Below are 18,155 nucleotides of genomic sequence, written 5' to 3' on the forward strand. Positions count from 1 at the left end.
TACAATTATTCTTTGCTAAAGATTAAATAGGATTTTAAGGAAAAACCACAACTATAAAATAAAGAGAATTGTATTACTTGGTGTGGGGGGTGTGGGAAAATGACACACTGTTTACACAGTCAAAATATTATAAACATAATTCCTTATTTAGTTTTAATACTCGTTTAACCACACTGAGTGAGAGAGAAGAGGAAAAGAGGGGCATGGGAACTAAAACCTCATCTATGATGACAGAAAGTAAATCTGTCCAAAAGTAATGAATAAAAAGGAAAAGCAGCATCTTAGTTAGCAACATGTACGTTAAATACCCTACAAAACGGCTATATGTGTTAAGTTCCTTCTGGAATGTGAACCTGGGGGTGAAAGCAGGTGAAGCCAGGGACTGCTATGCTTTGGCACCAAGGCTTGCGGTATCTTTACAAATTGCGTTACATGTATTATTTGAACAAAATTGGCAAGTAAAGGTAAAATTAAAGGGGTTATAGAGAGATCACAGATGAAGTATAATAAAGCCATATGGAGAATTTCCTAAGGAATAAAAATACATTTAATAAGACAGTCTAGGGCAGAAAAATAAAGATACAGAAAGAGAAGATTATTACATAAATAATAACTTAAACCACACCAAAGAGTTTCACAGATATAGCTCTTCTTACCACATACATTATTGCTGAATGTGGAAACTGAATTATAAATTACATTTTTATTATACTCACTGATTTGATGATAATGTGCCTTCGCAGAAAACATGAAAATAAAGTAAAATTAAAATTTTCATAATGCTAGCATTCAAAGAACCACTGTCATTATTAACTTTTAAGCAACCATATACTTTGTTTTTTTAAAAATATGACTGGTATTATACTGTATATATTGTTCAGGACTTTCACTTAATAAAACTTAAGCATTTCCTAATACCATGAGACATTCTTTCCAAATCCAGAAGTATGATATTCTACCACATGGATACAGCAGGATGTAACCAATTCCCCCAATGTTAGACTATGAATAATCAATATAATCAATATTAGAATTGATAATTGATGTACACTTGAGAAGCTCATAAATCAAAGTCTGTAGTGAATACTGTGATAATTCAATAATAATCCTAACTTGAAATGTACAATTTTTTTATGAAAGTAAAATAAACACTAATAAAAACCCAGTGTAGCATTAGGTCATCAGTGTTTGCCATTTGTTACTTCTAAGATAATCTCATTTCAATTATGGAAAAGTCAAATACAAGTCAAGAGACCAAAGTGTAGCCATGGTTCCACAGATAACTTTGCTGTATTGATCCAGCCAAATCCCCAAAATGTCGTTTCCTCACCTGTGAAATAAAGAGGCTATATTCTGCAGCTCCTAAGGTCCCTCAAAGCTCTAATTTCCATGCTATTTCAGCATTGGTCAAATCTGTAATTCAATATAATCAAGTTTTAGTTATCTAGTAATGGCTGCTGTCCATGCCTTGGCATTTCTGTTACTTCGGTCACAATTTTTACTGCCTCACTCCTGCCATTTTCTTTTCCACAAAGAAGAAACAATTTTAGGAGTGTTCAAGTCCTGCACTAAACAATAAAAGCAAAATAAGGAATTTGAGAGAAAGACAAAAAAGGTAAATATGGAAAAAGATCAAGTGTAAGAACAGAATAAAAGGCTGAACAACTTAAGCAGTTACACAGTTACGTCTGTTTGAGAAGGAAGTCATCATGTTTACTCATAAAACACAATTTCACTCCTTGGTATTTTTCTCTCTGCTGTGTGTTGGGTAAGGGCTGCACAGAAAATAAAGGGTACATTCACATATGCACACCCGAAACTATTTGCAAAGTGTTCCAAATGTTTCTTGCTATTATTCCAAAATTTAGAATTGTGACTTAAATCTATTTAGGAAAGAACTATCAAAGGCCCCATACAATATTATGGTGTCTCTTAAGCAGTTTAAGGATGCCTTATGGAGGATTAAGCACTGACAAGTTAAAGGAGGTAGGAAGCAGACCAATGGCAGACAGATGTTGCAAGGTAGGAGGAGAACAAAATGAATGCTGACTCACTTTCCTTTCCTGCTACCCAGAGGGAAGCAGTCAACTGCTCCTTGCTGCTCCTTTCTCTGCAAAACTGAGGACTAAGCTCACCCAGCTCTAGAGGGAAGCTTACTCACCACTGATCCAAAAGAAAACACACTAATTGTGGCCATGAACAAAGAATGCTCCTCATGTCCTCAAAGCTCTTGTCATGGGATTCATGGACCAAGCCTGCTTTAAGTGCAGAGGCAACTACACAGGGAAAAAATTTTTCTCAGTGATGGGGCTGATAAAGAGATATGATGAAATATAAATAAAGAATTATTCAAGAAAATAAATGGCTAAACTAAGGTTCACTACTCACTTGCCAAAAACTGCAAAGAACATCCACTTTATATTCAATGATGAATACAAATCTTAAATTTTGTTTAAGTAGTGATAACACATAGCAGCAATTTCCTATGTGCCTACTACATACCTAGCACTGTGCTCTAGTTCTTTACCATACTTCTATGAAGAGTCACAAGATCATATGAGAAGCTCACAGCCCTTGAATTAACTGAAACACAACTCAAATCCAGTCTGTGAAGCTATGAACCCCTCTGAAACAGAACAATTTGCTCAGAGGCTCCTGACACATAATTCAAAACTAAACTTTTCATTAACTTTTAGCTGAAAAGATGTTCAACTCAGCTGTCTCTTACAATCTCCCATTTTTTTTCTTTTTCCTTTTAGTACTCTCAGCTTCAAAGGAAGAATGAAGCAGCTGGGGGCGGGCCGGGGTGAGCATCTGATGTCATTTATTGGTCGTGCAGCCTCGGGCAAATTACTTAATGTGATCTCCAGTTTCCTTATCTATAAAATGAAAATAATTACATCATAAATTTGTGATGATTAAATAGTACACTGAATATAAAGTTCCTAACATATAGCTGGTCCAATAATACCAACTTTCATTTCTGTGACAGAAAGGGCACATTCTAAACTTTCATTTTTAAGCACAGAAGACTGGAAAGGGAAAACAAAAAAACACTGCTTCACAAATCTAGCAAAGCTATCGCCTACTGACCTCCTTAAAGAGGAACTAAAGAATGGAAATGGAAATCCTGAAGTGAGAGATGTGTAAAAGAAAAACAGCCAAGGACAGTACATACAGAAGTCTGTGGAAGAATACTTACATTCACACATAAGTTGACTGCAAACAGAGAAGTTAAAGCGAAGAAAAGACAACACAGTTATCTTCTGCCATGCTCTGGGCCATCAACTGTGCTGAAGGGCTTAAATTAAGAGTAGCTGCCCTTCCGTGTTAACAGGGAGTCTCAGAAGGAAGGATGAGCTTACCTGGGCTAAGACAGCAGTCAGATACCAAAACTCTTTGGTTTAATTCCATCTCACTAGCTAAGTTTTGCCCTGGCTAATACTTTTTCCTCTAATAGAGCATTTGTTACATAATTTAGCAAAAATTGTCTTGTAAAGTTTTCTTTGGTTCTACCTATCTTTTCTGTCCAGAGTGTAAACTCACTGAAGAGAAAAATAACATCTTATATTTAATATATTTATCACAGTTACATGGTCTTAGCGAACATCTAAGAAACAACTGTTGACTAAGTGTAAAACACGTGAAAGTTACAGTGTTCTACTTTGGAAAGTCCTTTCAAATTTCAGTGTTCCCAACGGCTACAGCAAAGTCAAAGTACATGAAGCGTATGTTTTCTTCTATATTCTCTTGACTATCTTTCTTCCCCTACCCCTCCAATTCAATACTACAAATGATTTCTTAAAAGGAAGCTCTCTTGGAAACATCCACATTACATATTTTGATACATGGTGAGTTTTAAGATGCCTATATTCACAGATGTAGCTTCCAACTTCCTCCACATCCTTTTAATTTTCATATTCCACTTGGCTTGGAAACAGTGTGAACTCCAAGATAAAGAAACAGTAGATGGTAGTTCTATGACAGTTTTAGCGTATAATATTTGAAGTGATAAAGTAATATATAAAACTTTAAAGGACAAGATATGAGGCTCATCTAGCTGAAATTTTATTATTTTGAAAGTTATAGGACTTTATGGATCCCCAAAGCCTTTCCTCCTCTCCCTTTTACGCAACACAAGACCTTTTCAAACCTATTATTACTGCACATTACCTCCTTAAACACAACTGCCTATTACCAACACCCTCTACATTTGCGATCCACATATCTTTCAGCTAACAAAATTAATCCTCAGGGAATAATGGCCTCAGATTTAAGGATTACTTCTTAGTATTATCTGGATTTTTCAAGAAACAGAAGTGCTACACTAACCATCCTTAACACTTTTTTAAATATATATCCTTATGGGAGCTGCAGCCTAGAAAAACCTTTGAAACAAGTTGTTCACCTCCTCTAACTCAGGAAAAGTCTATAAACAAAAATATGTTCATTAACTGGCAACAGTTCTTCGGATGTACTAAGATCAACATGGAAGCATGACTGAAAAAAAGAAAAAACACACATTTTCAGCTCCTCCTGGGTCAGGATTTCACAGCAGGGCTTATTGAAAAGCTATGAATTTATAAAGAACAATATTCGAATATAAGAATATTCCAAAGCAAAAATGCAGAACTGGGGACTATTCATCACTTCAGATGATCTGTATCTGTTCCCTTCCATGAATATACCATAAAATAAACCAAAACATGAGCTCATATCAAATATACTCTTTCCATATATTAATGTACTGTGGAATGCAAAACTGGCCTTGTCACACTATATGATTTTAAGTCATTATCTTTTCTGGCTTTGGTTTTTTCACCTGCAAAATAAAGTCATTAATTCAAATTACCTCAATGACTCCTTTAAGAACTTTCAAAAAATCTAAGCATATTTACTTATTTACAAAGACATATATAAGTTAACTACAAAGTTTTTGGACTTATAAAATGGCGCCTTTCCAAAGTCCAAAATGCTAATTTTATCTACAGATGAACACAAGTAAAAGCTATATAAAACAAAATAGCTAAAGTATTATCCATAAGTTTTCAAAGCACTTTAACATCAATTCATACAATTTCTTAAGTACCATAGGAATAGAGGCAGGATGCAAAGTATTACCTGCACCATAAAAATAAAAACAGACTGAGAAAGAGTAAATTACTTGTTCTGGATTTCCCATACAATAAAGGGATATTTCAATCTTATTCATAAATCTTATGCACTACTAAAAATATTGTAAGAAACCACAACAAAAAAAGTCTGAGACCCCTGAGAAATGCACGCTTAAAAAATGATAACTGTTTGTCTGTGATTGGTGTACAAGAATGCTTGTGATTTTTGTACATTGATTTTGTATCCTGAGACTTTGCTGAAGTTGCTAATCAGCTTAAGGAGATTTTGGGCTGAGACAATGGGGTTTTCTAGATATACAATCATGTCATCTGCAAACAGGGACAATTTGACTTCCTCTTTTCCTAATTGAATACCCTTTATTTCCTTCTCCTGCCTGATTGCTCTGGCCAGAACTTCCAGCACTATGTTGAATAGGAGCGGTGAGAGAGGGCATCCCTGTCTTGTGCCAGTTTTCAGAGGGAATGCTTCCAGTTTTTGCCCATTCAGTATGATATTGGCTGTGGGTCTGTCATAGATAGCTCTTATTATTTTGAGATACGTCCCATCAATACCTAATTTATTGAGAGTTTTTAGCATGGAGTGTTGTTGAATTTTGTCAAAGGCCTTTTCTGCATCTATTGAGATAATCATGTGGTTTTTGTCTTTGGTTCTGTTTATATGCTGGATTACATTTATTGATTTGCGTATGTTGAACCAGCCTTGCATCCCAGGGATGAAGCCCACTTGATTATGGTGGATAAGCTTTTTGATGTGCTGCTGGATTCGGTTTGCCAGTATTTTATTGAGGATTTTTGCATCAATGTTCATCAAGGATATTGGTCTGAAATTCTCTTTTTTGCCAGGCTTTGGTATCAGGATGATGCTGGCTTCACAAAATGTGTTAGGGGGGATTCCCTCTTTTTCTATCGATTGGAATAGTTTCAGAAGGAGTGGTACCAGTTCCTCCTTGTACCTCTGGTAGAATTCGGCTGTGAATCCATCAGGTCCAGGACTCTTTTTGGTTGGTAAGCTATTGATTATTGCCACAATTTCAGAACCTGTTATTGGTCTATTCAGAGATTCAACTTCGAACTCCCATTCACAATTGCTTCAAAGAGAATAAAATACCTAGGAACCCAACTTACAAGGGATGTGAAGGACCTCTTCAAGGAGAACTACAAACAACTGCTCAATGAAATAAAAGAGGATACAAACAAATGGAAGAACATTCCATGCTCATGGGTAGGAAGAATCAATATCGTGAAAATGGCCATACTGCCCAAGGTAATTTATAGATTCAATGCTATCCCCATCAAGCTACCAATGACTTTCTTCACAGAATTGGAAAAAACTACTTTAAAGTTCATATGGAACCAAAAAAGAGCCCGCATCGCCAAGTCAATCCTAAGCCAAAAGAACAAAGCTGGAGGCATCACGCTACCTGACTTCAAACTATACTACAAGGCTACAGTAACCAAAACAGCATGGTACTGGTACCACAACAGAGACATAGATCAATGGAACAGAACAGAGTCCTCAGAAATGATGACGCATATCTACAACTATCTGATCTTTGACAAACCTGACAAAAACAAGAAAGGGGGAAAGGAGTCCCTATTTAATAAATGGTGCTGGGAAAACTGGCTAGCCATATGTAGAAAGCTGAAACTGGATCCCTTCCTTACACCTTATACAAAAATTAATTCAAGATGGATTAAAGATTTAAATGTTAGACCTAAAACCGTTAAAATCCTACAAGAAAACCTAGGCAATACCATTCAGGACATAGGCGTGGCCAAGGACTTCATGTCTAAAACACCAAAAGCAATGGCAACAAAAGCCAAAACTGACAAATGGGATCTAATTAAACTAACGAGCTTCTGCACAGCAAAAGAAACTACCATCAGAGTGAACAGGCAACCTACAGAATGGGAGAAAATTTTTGCAACCTACTCATCTGACAAAGGGCTAATATCCAGAATCTACAATGAACTCAAACAAATTTACAAGAAAAAAACAAACAACCCCATCAAAAAGTGGGCAAAGGACATGAACAGACACTTCTCAAAAGAAGACATTTATGCAGCCAAAAAACACATGAAGAAATGCTCATCATCACTGGCCATCAGAGAAATGCAAATCAAAACCACAGTGAGATACCATCTCACACCAGTTAGAATGGCCATCATTAAAAAATCAGGAAACAACAGGTGCCGGAGAGGATGTGGAGAAATAGGAACACTTTTACACTGTTGGTGGGACTGTAAACTAGTTCAACCATTGTGGAAGTCAGTGTGGCGATTCCTCAGGGATCTAGAACTAGAAATACCATTTGACCCAGCCATCCCATTACTGGGTATATACCCAAAGGACTATAAATCATGCTGCTATAAAGACACATGCACATATAAGTTTATTGCGGCACTATTCACAATAGCAAAGAGTTGGAACCAACCCAAATGTCCAACAACGATAGACTGGATTAAGAAAATGTGGCACATATACACCATGGAATACTATGCGGCCATAAAAAATGATGAGTTCGTGTCCTTTGTAGGGACATGGATGAAACTGGAAATCATCATTCTCAGTAAACTATCGCAAGGACAAAAAACCAAACACCACATGTTCTCACTCATAGGTGGGAATTGAACAATGAGAACTCATGGACACAGGAAGGGGAACATCACACTCTGGGGACTGTTGTGGGGTTGGGGGAGGGGGGAGGGACAGCATTAGGAGATATACCTAATGCTAAATGACGAGTTAATGGGTGCAGGAAATCAACATGGCACATGGATACATATGTAACAAACCTGCACATTGTGCACATGTACCCTAAAACCTAAAGTATAATAAAAAAATAAATTAATTAAAAAAAATGATAACTGTAGTTTAATTTCATTTATTGGAGCAAATTATTCTATCCCTACTTTTCTGAATGAGACAGAGAAAGTTTAATCAATTCTTGAAAATGTACTGTCATCATCAAATCATAGTAATGGTATAGGCTCTAAAGTGCTGGGAGGGTCATTGATATAGTTTTAATATTGTCACATCCCAAATCCCATGTTGAACTGTAATCCCCAATTGTAGGCAGTGATTGGATCGTGGGAGCGGATCTCTCCTGTCTTGGTGCTGTCCTCATATTAATGAGTGAGTTCTCTTGAGATCCGGTATTTTAAAAGTATACGGCACCTCCCCCTACTCTCTGGCTCCTGCTTTGGCCATGTAACCTGCTTGTTCCCACTTCACCTTCCAGCATGAGTAAAAGCTTCCTGAGGCCTCGCCAGAAGCCAAAGAGATGTCAGTACCCCACTTCCTGTAAAGCCTGCAGAACCATGAGCCAAACAAGCCTATTTTCTTTAAAAATTACCCAGGCTCAGGTATTTCTTTTTTTTTTTTTTTTTTTCTTGAGACAGACTCTTGCTCTGTCACCAGGGTGGAGTGCAGTGGCACAATCTCAGCTCACTGCAAGTTCCGCCTCCCGGATTCAAGCGATTCACCTGCCTCAGCCTCCCAAGTAGCCTTCCAAGTAGCATGCATGCACCACCACGCCCGGCTAATTTTTTGTATTTTAGTAGAGATGGGGTTTCACCATGTTGGCCAAGATGGTCTTGATCTCCTCACCTCCTGATCCGCCCACCTTGGCCTGCCAAATGCTCAGGTATTTCTTTATAGCAATGCCAGACTTGAACCTTAAATTATTAATCTGTCATGAATGATTCCACGAGTCTATAAAACTCACTTAAAGAACACCATCCAAACTGAGTAACCAAAATGTTTGTGAAAGCTTTTTAAGCTACAGTTCAGAACTTCCCCCGCCACCCCACCCACCCCCCCCCCCCCCCCCCCCACCCACCCCCCGCCCCTGGGGCTGCGTTTAACAACTTCTTCAACATGGAACCAGCAAGTTAAGACAGACACAGGCACACCAGGGAAAGAATTTCAAAGAATGGTTTCAGGTCCCAGAGATAGTCTTTGCTCCAGAAAACCAGTCTCTTAAATGGTTACTGTATTTTCAATAAACTGTTTAAAAATTACTTTCAACTCAGTTATAATAAATTCATAAAACTAAAGACCTTTAAAATCGTAAAGAATTATTTCATATTAATTGGTCTTCAAACTGTAAATAGCAGCCAAACAGTGTAAGTAAAATTACCTTTATTAACAATGTATTTCAAAATACACTTCATATTTTAAATTCAACAAGGGCTCTCAAACGCTCTTTAAAATGCTTTCAATAAAAAATTACTCAACAGCATTACCTAGCATTTGGATATTTAAATTTTTAAGTGTTTTATAAAAAAATATTTCATGTGATGATTTCCTCATTCAATAAACAAAAACTGATCACTTGTTTATGCCTCAGGAACTATAATAAGTATGACGATTCAGGGACCATACTCCAGAAGCTAAACTCAACTTAAAGAGCTCTCTTATGAGGTAAGAACTGCAGAAGAGATCACTCCATTTCATTAAGAAATTGAGCCTCAGCAGTTGCCTTGTTCAAGACGACGCAAGTTATATATTCTCAGAAGAGAAAACCTACTTCAAATATTAGAACATAGGAATACAAGGCCAAAAAGATCTAATGTATTCATTTGCTTGTATTTCTTAAAACTAAGTAAACATAATGCTTCTTTTAAAAAGAATTTATTTCAATATTCCAGTTACTTACAGTAACTGATATGACAGAAACTTATGACAGCTTGCAGAACATTTCAAGGAAAACAATACCAAAAAGTGAACCACTATAGAAAACAAAGTCAGGTTTTCCTATTATTTTTATTCTTAAAGGATTCACTCTCTTCACAGAAAAACTTCATGAATTATTTTCAACCTCCAAACACATATTATATAATTCAATTTAGTAAGTATTATCTAGACTAAATCCACACAGGTTATGGTGGTAAGTCATAACACTCAAGAAACGTAAAATTCTACTGGTCACAATTCAACAGGATTTGTATCAGTAGGAATATAATTTAATTTTACTTAACTCACTTGCTACTCCTTAGATCATTTGTAGAATGAATATCAGTATATCAAATCATAATTTCATATCAAGTTGTATGTTCATTATGAGTCATAGTCTAACAGAAAGTGCTCTTTTCAACATAAATAAAAATTACACGTAAGTAACGGATCATATAGTGTGGGTGTTTGGACCAGTGGCTCATGCCTATAATCTCAGCGCTCTGGGAGGCCAAGGAGGGAGGACAATTGGAGTTTGAGACCAATGTGGGCAACATGGAGAGACCTCATCTTTACAAAAAAAAATTTAAAAATCAGCCAGGCATAGTGGCACATACCTGTAGTCCCAGCTACTTGGAAGGCCGAGACAGAAGGATCACTTGTGCCCAGGAGTTCAAGGCTGCAGTAAGCTATGATTGCACCACTGCACTCCAACATGGGTAACAGAGCAAGGCCATCTCAAAAACGTGTGTGTGTGTGTGTGTGTGTGTGTGTGTGTGTGTGTCTGTATGTGTTATCAGTATTATATCATTACTGATGCAACACATATAAACTGTCTACAATAGTCCCTGATGCCTACCACATGCTCAATAGGTGTTGCTTCTATTACTTAATACAGAAACTAATTAATCCTTCCATAAACAAACATATTCCCATTTCAAGAAACATTAGTCGAGTTGATAAAACCGGGAGATTTTTGTACAGTTACTAAATACACATAAAATACTTTTGATTTTAGGTGCCAATTTTCAACAAGATCTCAGCAGCTTCATGGTGTTTCTGAGGGAAAACAAAGCATAGAAAGATTGGGTATAGCCTAGACTACATCCTATGATGTTGGATGGAAATGGAGGAGTCAGTGAGAAGTCAACAGTTTGAGTTTTAAAATATACATAAACACACACACACACACAAAATAGAAAACTGCAGAAATACACACATATACATATTTTTCCTTGCTTATGAAGGCCTAGAATACACAGGCAGATGTAAGAAATACACCAGTAACCATAAGAAAATCTAGCACCCAGAGCTGGGTTTCTAAATACTGTTCTCCTAGGCAAAGAAAACAAACTAGGGTTCCTTGGTAAAATGACTGACTCTTAAATTCAGGCAGGGAAAATATGAGTCTGAAACACCTTCTTAAGACAAAATATGGAAGTCTTCAAAAAATGAGATGTCAAAGATAAAGAAGCCAGCTTGAAGAGTCTTCTGTTGGCCAAACTGAATACATTTTGGGAATCTAAATAATAGAGATTGATGATAATAGTCATAAAATAAAATGAGAATCAAAGAGTCCATACCTAAATGATGAATGAACAAATAAGTTGGGGGAGAAGGAAAAGCTCTCACAGTAGAATGGCAGCTAATAAATGTAGAAGAAATAATGGTGTTAGAAAAACACCAATGGATGCTAAAACCAGTGTGTGAAAATTTGGTGAGGAACAGGATTATCTGCATAATCTCAAAGTATCTCTCCACAAATTACCAGTTAATAAAGGGACAAAACAGTAACTTCACAATGAAGACACCCAATGAACGCCATCTGAAGTAGTCAAAACTAACTTCACCAACACTGGGCCTGTTTGAAATACTTGCTTCTTGGTGCCATAAAGAAATAGTATTTGAATATAAATTTAATTTTTTTAGCAAGGTCATTTTTTTACTTTTTGTGGCGAGGGTATACTCGCCAGCAGTTTTGCCATGAGAGTACACCAAACAAAGGAGACAGGGTCATTTATAACCTGATGTGGTCACTTTACTGCTCTGTCCGGTTTTCACTGGCTGGAACAGGACCTTACATTTTGTATTTGTCCTGATTGGATAGTAACTTAGAACTTTTTAAAAGAGGCAAAGGTAGAGGAGAACAAAGGAAGGAGGAAGTAACCTGCAGAATGCTGAGAAAGGTAAAAACAGTTTTAAATAAAGAAGAGGAACAGGCTATGACTTAATGTTTGCTTGGACTCAGTATAAGCATGCCAGGACAAATATTTAGGCTACACTGTGGGAGCTAAGAACATAAAGTACATTAATTTTTTTATTACAGCTAGCAGATATTTCAGAATGTTAGTATAGGTCTTTGAATTAATTTTGCTTTTAAGAGAAGTTACTATTTATTCCTAATTAGATGGGGAAGAAAGTCTTTGAAAAGGAACCTTTACTTTTTACAGGCCAAACCAATGCACCTACTGATACATGCCCTGAGATGGATACTCATCACATCAGTGATATTATTCCTGGACTAGATCATAAACTAAGGGGGAAAAAGAACCTACAGGACACATTATTGAAAACAAGTGGCAGAATACAAATACAGGTTATATATAAATGGCATTTTATCATTATTAAAGTTCCTGATTTTAATAACTATACTGTGCTTCTCTAAGAAAACATCCTTGTTCTTGGAAAATATGTACTAAAGTTAAAAAAAAAAAAAATTCTACTCCAAACTACTCCAAACGGTGCAGAAAACAGTGTGTGTCTGTGTGTGTGTAATAAAGCAAATGCATCAAAGTGCAAGCAACTAATGAATCTAAGCAGAGGGTATAATGGAGTTCCTTGTACTGTTGTGCCAGTTCTTCTACAAGCTTGAAATTCTATCAAAATAAAAAGATACATAAATGTAAGCCATTGTGAATCTAAGCAAAGGGTGTATAGCAAGATTGTCCAACCCACAGCCCATGGGTCACATGCAGCCCAGGATGGCTTTGAATGCAGCCAAACACAAATTCGTAAACTTTCTTAAAATATTATGAGACTTTTTTTGAGTTTTTGGTGTTTTTTTGGTTTTTTGTTTTTTTTTTTTTTTTAGCTCATCGGCTATCCATAGCATTAGTGTACTGTATGTGTGGCCCATGACAATCTTTTTCCAATGTGGCCCGGGGAAGCCAAAAGATTGGACATCCCTGGTGTACAGGAAGAAGTTTCTTGTGCTATTTCTCACAATTTTTCTGTAAGTTTGAAACTATTTCAAAATGAAGTTATATAAATACATGAATTATGAGTTAAAATGCAGGCAAGATCTTCATGCCTGTAATCCCAGCACTTTGGGAGGCTGTGGCAGGAGGACTGTTTGAGCCCAGGAGTTTGAGAACAGCCTGGGCAACATAGTGAGACCCTCATCTCTACAAAAAATTTTAAAAATTAGCCAGGCATGGTGGCTCGTTAACTATAGTCCCAGCTACTCAAGAAATGGAAGTAGGATGATCCCTTGAGCCCAAGAGGTGAAGGCTGCAGCAAGCTGTGATCACACCACTAAACTCCAGCCTGGGTGACAGAGTGAAACCCTGTCTCAAAAACAAATAAATAAAGCCTAAGGGGAATATGCAGATTAATGAAAAGAAGGCTATTTTGTGCAGACAGGAAACGGATGAAAGACAATTTGACTTTCAAAACTATGAGTAAGGCTCATGCCTACAATCCCAGCACTTTGGGAGGCCAAGGTGTGAGGACTGCTTGAGCCCAGGAGTTTGAGACCAGCCCTGGCAAAATAGTGAGACCCTATTTCTATAAAACATTTAAAATATTAGCCAGGTGTGGTAATGTGCACCTGTGATCCCAATGACTTGAACTCTGAGGTGGGAAGATCGCTTGAGCCTGGGAGGTCGAGGCTGCAGCGAGCCGTGGTCATGCCACTGTAGTCTGGCCTGCGAGACAGAGCAAGACCCTGTGTCTCAAAAGAAAAAAGAAAAAAGAAAAAAAGCAAGAACTGAGCAATCAGCAAAGATAATTCCTTCACAGTATATATTTCCTAAAGCTCACTCCTAGATCTGTCACTTGAGGGGGAAAAAAAAAAAAGAAAAATCATCTTAGGAATTAATGTCATATTGTTATTCTCAGTTTAAGTTGGAAAACAGTGGCATGACTAAAATAAAGTTGGAAATGTAACAGGAAACTTATAAGAGCCAAAACCAAATCATAGGAACAAACTATAACAAATCAACAAAGCTTTAAAGAAAATGGTAAATTAAAACTAAAGTCAGCATATTCGTGTTCATGATTGTCCCATCAAACCATCATTTAAGAATCTGAGGTGGGGTACAGGAATTCATATATAAATCAGGTCGAGGAAAACAAAGATTAATAGGAAAATGAAACTATATGAAAACTGAGTGCTTACAATTTACAAGTCAACAGATTCTACTCAATTAAAGTTCAGTCACACACCTGCCTCTGAGCAACCAAAGCAAAATAAAATAACCAATAAAAAAGAGAGACAACTATGTATCTCATTTCAGGTAGAGAAGACATTCTAAATTAAAAAGCCACAGGCAAAACGTAAAAACGATAAAAATGATGTATTCTATCTGGCAAAGCACACAGTAAAACATCAAAATACAAAAAACAAACTGGGGGAAAACATTGCAACATGTGGCAAAGGGTTGATATCCAAATTTATAAGAATTATTTACAAAGAAACATTTTTAATTTTTTTAATAAAAGGGCGAAGGCCAGGTGCAGTGGCTCATGCCTATAATCCCAGAACCTTGGAATGCCAAGGCTGGAGGATTGCTTGAGGCCAGGAGTTAGAGACCAATCTAGGCAACACAGGGAGACCATCATCTCTAACAAAAAAAAAAAAGATGTTTAAAAAAAAAAAAATTGCCAGGCAAAGTGGTGGCATGTACCTGAAGTCCCAGCTACTCAGGAGGTTGAGGCAGGAGGATCCCTTGGGACCAGGAGTTTGAGGTTACAGTGAGCTACAATAACACCACTGCACTCCAGCCTGGGCAACACAGCAAGATCCTGTCTCCTTTTAATAAAAAAAAAAGGGGGGGAGGGGGGCAGAGGAGACAACAGGTATTTGCCAGAAGAATTACTAAACCACTAGTAAATATGAAATTATGCCCAACCTCAGTGGCAATTAAAATGTAAAATTAGAAAGACAACTTTAGGCCTATAAGATTCATAATGATGTTTTTAAAACAAACTTACTGAAAAAAGTGTAGGAAAACATGTTTTGTACTTTTATTTCTGTTTTCTTATATATTAATAATAATCCCCCACTTCCTATCCTTAGGAAATATCAACTCTTCCACCTTTACTGGGAACTCTAGCATCTCTACTGTAGTCTTCTCTACTCCCCAACTCATACGATAATCAGGGGCATCCTCAATGTACATGAACAACCTTTTCAATCTCCAAAGGAACAACTATGACACCTTTAACTGAGGACTTACATCACCCAATTGTCCAACCTGAATCTTTACTTTTTTCTCTGACCTGATTTTATGTCTACTTTGCTTGCTGTCTGCCACTACAGTCAATGTCACTAGTACACTACCCCAAGGATCAGCAAACTTTTTCTGAAAAGGCCAGATAATAAACATTTTAGGATTTGCAGGCAATAGTTTCTGTCCCAACTACTGAACACCACTGTTGTAGGGCAAAAGTAGCTACAGACAACTTAAAAGTGAAAGAGTATGGCTTTGTTCCAATACAATTTTATTTCTGGACACTACAATTGGAATGTCATATCATTTTCATGTCATAAAATATTCTTCCAACCATTTGAAAGTAAACACCATTCCTAGTTTGCAGACCACACAAAAAAAGACAGTAGTCCAAGTTTGGCCCATGGGCTACAACCGGCTAACACCTACTCTCACCTTCTTCCCAAACCAACCCCAAGAACACTGCTTCACTTACTAGAGTCATCATTACTCTCAATCCTTCATTCTAACTTTCTGCTTCACTCATCTTGCAAACTTCTGATCGTGGAACAAGCCAATAATCTCTCTTCTCCAAGGACTGTTCTATACTGTGAAGTGTTACTTAAAGAAATCCAGTGCCTGTATTGGTGCCACTAAAAATTTATGTTCTTCAAGCTTAACTGGATTTTCAACAATGCCCAGCAATATCTCTGCGTGTATTCACCTCTGGCTCCCATCCGCACAGCAAATTCATTACCACTACTACAGCCAACAACCCCTCAAGACCAGGCTCCACAAGGGTCCTTCTTCGTCCTCCACAGAAAAACAGGTCATAAGACAAAACGCCTCAATTTGCCAGACTGTCATCCTAATCCCATCCCATTTGACAAGAACATTACAAATACGATAGCATCTATATTTACATCTACAGACAGGCAGAGTGTAGTAAGTTCAACCTTCATTTGGAGCCCAACAGATCTGATTTTGTCCACCTTAATTAATAATTACTACACTTGGTAGTTGCCTGGCATTCAACCAACTGTTTTAGAATTGTCTTTTAATTATTCTTCAAAGAAAACCTTCAAGGTAGGTTTTATTATACCCATTTTACAAAGAAAAAAATCTAGAGCTGGGCTTAAAACCTTGGTGTAAGTCAAAAGTCACAGAACTTCGCTCATATCTGGGCTCCATTTTTTTCTATTTCAAAAGTGCATTATCTAATCTGAGCCCTGAATACTATTTCAGGGGCACCTCCAGCCATCTCTCCTCCCACAGCCTTTGCTGAAGTTCCCTTAACCACAATACACTTCTTCAAGCATCCATGTTTTTGCATATGCATTAAGTCTCTACCTAGAAAGTCCTCCCTGTTCACTAAGATGCCACTAATGAGTCCCCTTCCTCTCAGAAATCTCTAAGTCCAACCCCAAAACACTTATAAGCCTTAGTCTTTTCAGGCTGTCATAACAAAGTACCATAGACTGGGTGGCTTAAACAACCCAAATTTATTTTCCCAAGCTAGAAGTACAAGATCAAAGCGCCAGCAGAATCACTTTCTGGTAAGGCCTCTAGGCCTCTCTTCCTGGCTTGCAGATGGTCACCATCTTGCTGTGTTCTCACATGACCTCTTCTTTGTACACACAAAAAAGCATGAGGGAGCTCTCTGGTGTCACTTTTTAAAATGATGCTATTGGATCAGGGCCTCACCGTTATGATCTTAATTACTTCCTCGGAAGCCCCATATTCAAGTACAGCTGCATTGGGCATGGGGTAGGGGGCGGTCAGGGTTTCAACACATGACTTTTAGGGGGACATGAACATTCAATTCACAACTGTACCTTGTTTCAAAAGCTCTCAAACACCCTGAGCCTATGTATCTCTGTATCATCTCTCCACAAAGTGATTATCCTGTTTCCCACCCACTTGACTGTGGCCTCTTCAAAGTAAGGGTCTATTATGTTAGTCACTTGTTTACTTCTGACACTTAGTTGAATGCCTTATAACAAAGATATTATTCAAGACCCCTGCTAATGAGTAACTGAGTGTAGTTTCTCAGTTACTTAAGATCATAAAAAGAACAGAAGACATATATCTATGTACTTGACAAATTATACACTCCACTGGACATTAACATAGCCTGTTTGGGGTATTATATTTCATTGGAGAGAAAATGCAAGTTTTTAAAAGCTTACAATTTAGTTATGAATATCATACTTAAAATAAATAAATAAAAAATGGCCGGGCGCAGTGGCTCACACCTATAATCCCAGCACTTTGGGAGGCCAAGGCAGGCGGATCACGAGGTCAGGAGATAGAGACCATATTGGCTAACACGGTGAAACCCCGTCTTTACTAAAAATACAAAAAAAAAAAAAAAAAAATTAGCCAGGTGTGGTGGCGGGCACCTGTAGTCCCAGCTACTCAGGAAGCTGAGGCGGGAGAATGGCGTGAACCCAGGAGGCAGAGCTTGCAGTGAGCTGAGATCGCGCCACTGGACTCCAGCCTGGGCAACAGAGCGAGACTCCATCTCAAAAAAAAAAAGAACAGACAAAAAAGGTAAGGTAAATGCTTCAGAGTTCAAAATGAGAGCAAATCAACAAGGAATATAATAGCTAGATGGAATAAAACCTATGAAACCAAAAGTATTATCATCAGATTATAAAGTATTTAAACTTGTAATCTTCCATGGCCTGAATTAAATTAAGTAGCAAAGACTGTAGTACAGATGCCACAGTTCCCATTAAAGGTGAAAGAGTTGATACTTCAGTGTCCTAAGGCTAGCAAGTGGGGAGATTGTTATTAAGAGTAAAATGTATATATATGCATAGATAGATACTAAGAGAGGGACACACACAAAAACACAGGGAGAGGAAAGAAATTCAACAGATTTTCTTCTTAATTATTAATGCAATA

The 18,155-nt window shown here is 37.4% G+C and overlaps 1 protein-coding gene across 5 annotated transcripts in view; it reads right to left on the reverse strand.

Annotated features, from left to right (window-relative positions):
* PCMTD1 (protein-L-isoaspartate (D-aspartate) O-methyltransferase domain containing 1) overlaps positions 1–18,155 on the reverse strand; it is an 84,543-nt gene that overhangs the window by 50,050 nt on the left and 16,338 nt on the right. The window contains exon 1 of one of the 5 annotated variants that reach the window (XM_030795457.1): positions 17,457–17,477. The exons of the other annotated variants lie outside the window; for them this stretch is intronic. The gene's annotated coding sequence lies outside the window, so the exon portion shown is untranslated. Of the gene's footprint in view, positions 1–17,456; positions 17,478–18,155 lie in introns of those variants that run through there. 5 annotated transcript variants of the gene reach the window in all.

The sequence above is a fragment of the Nomascus leucogenys genome, chromosome 16, assembly GCF_006542625.1.
Source record: "Nomascus leucogenys isolate Asia chromosome 16, Asia_NLE_v1, whole genome shotgun sequence".
NCBI lineage: Eukaryota > Metazoa > Chordata > Mammalia > Primates > Hylobatidae > Nomascus > Nomascus leucogenys.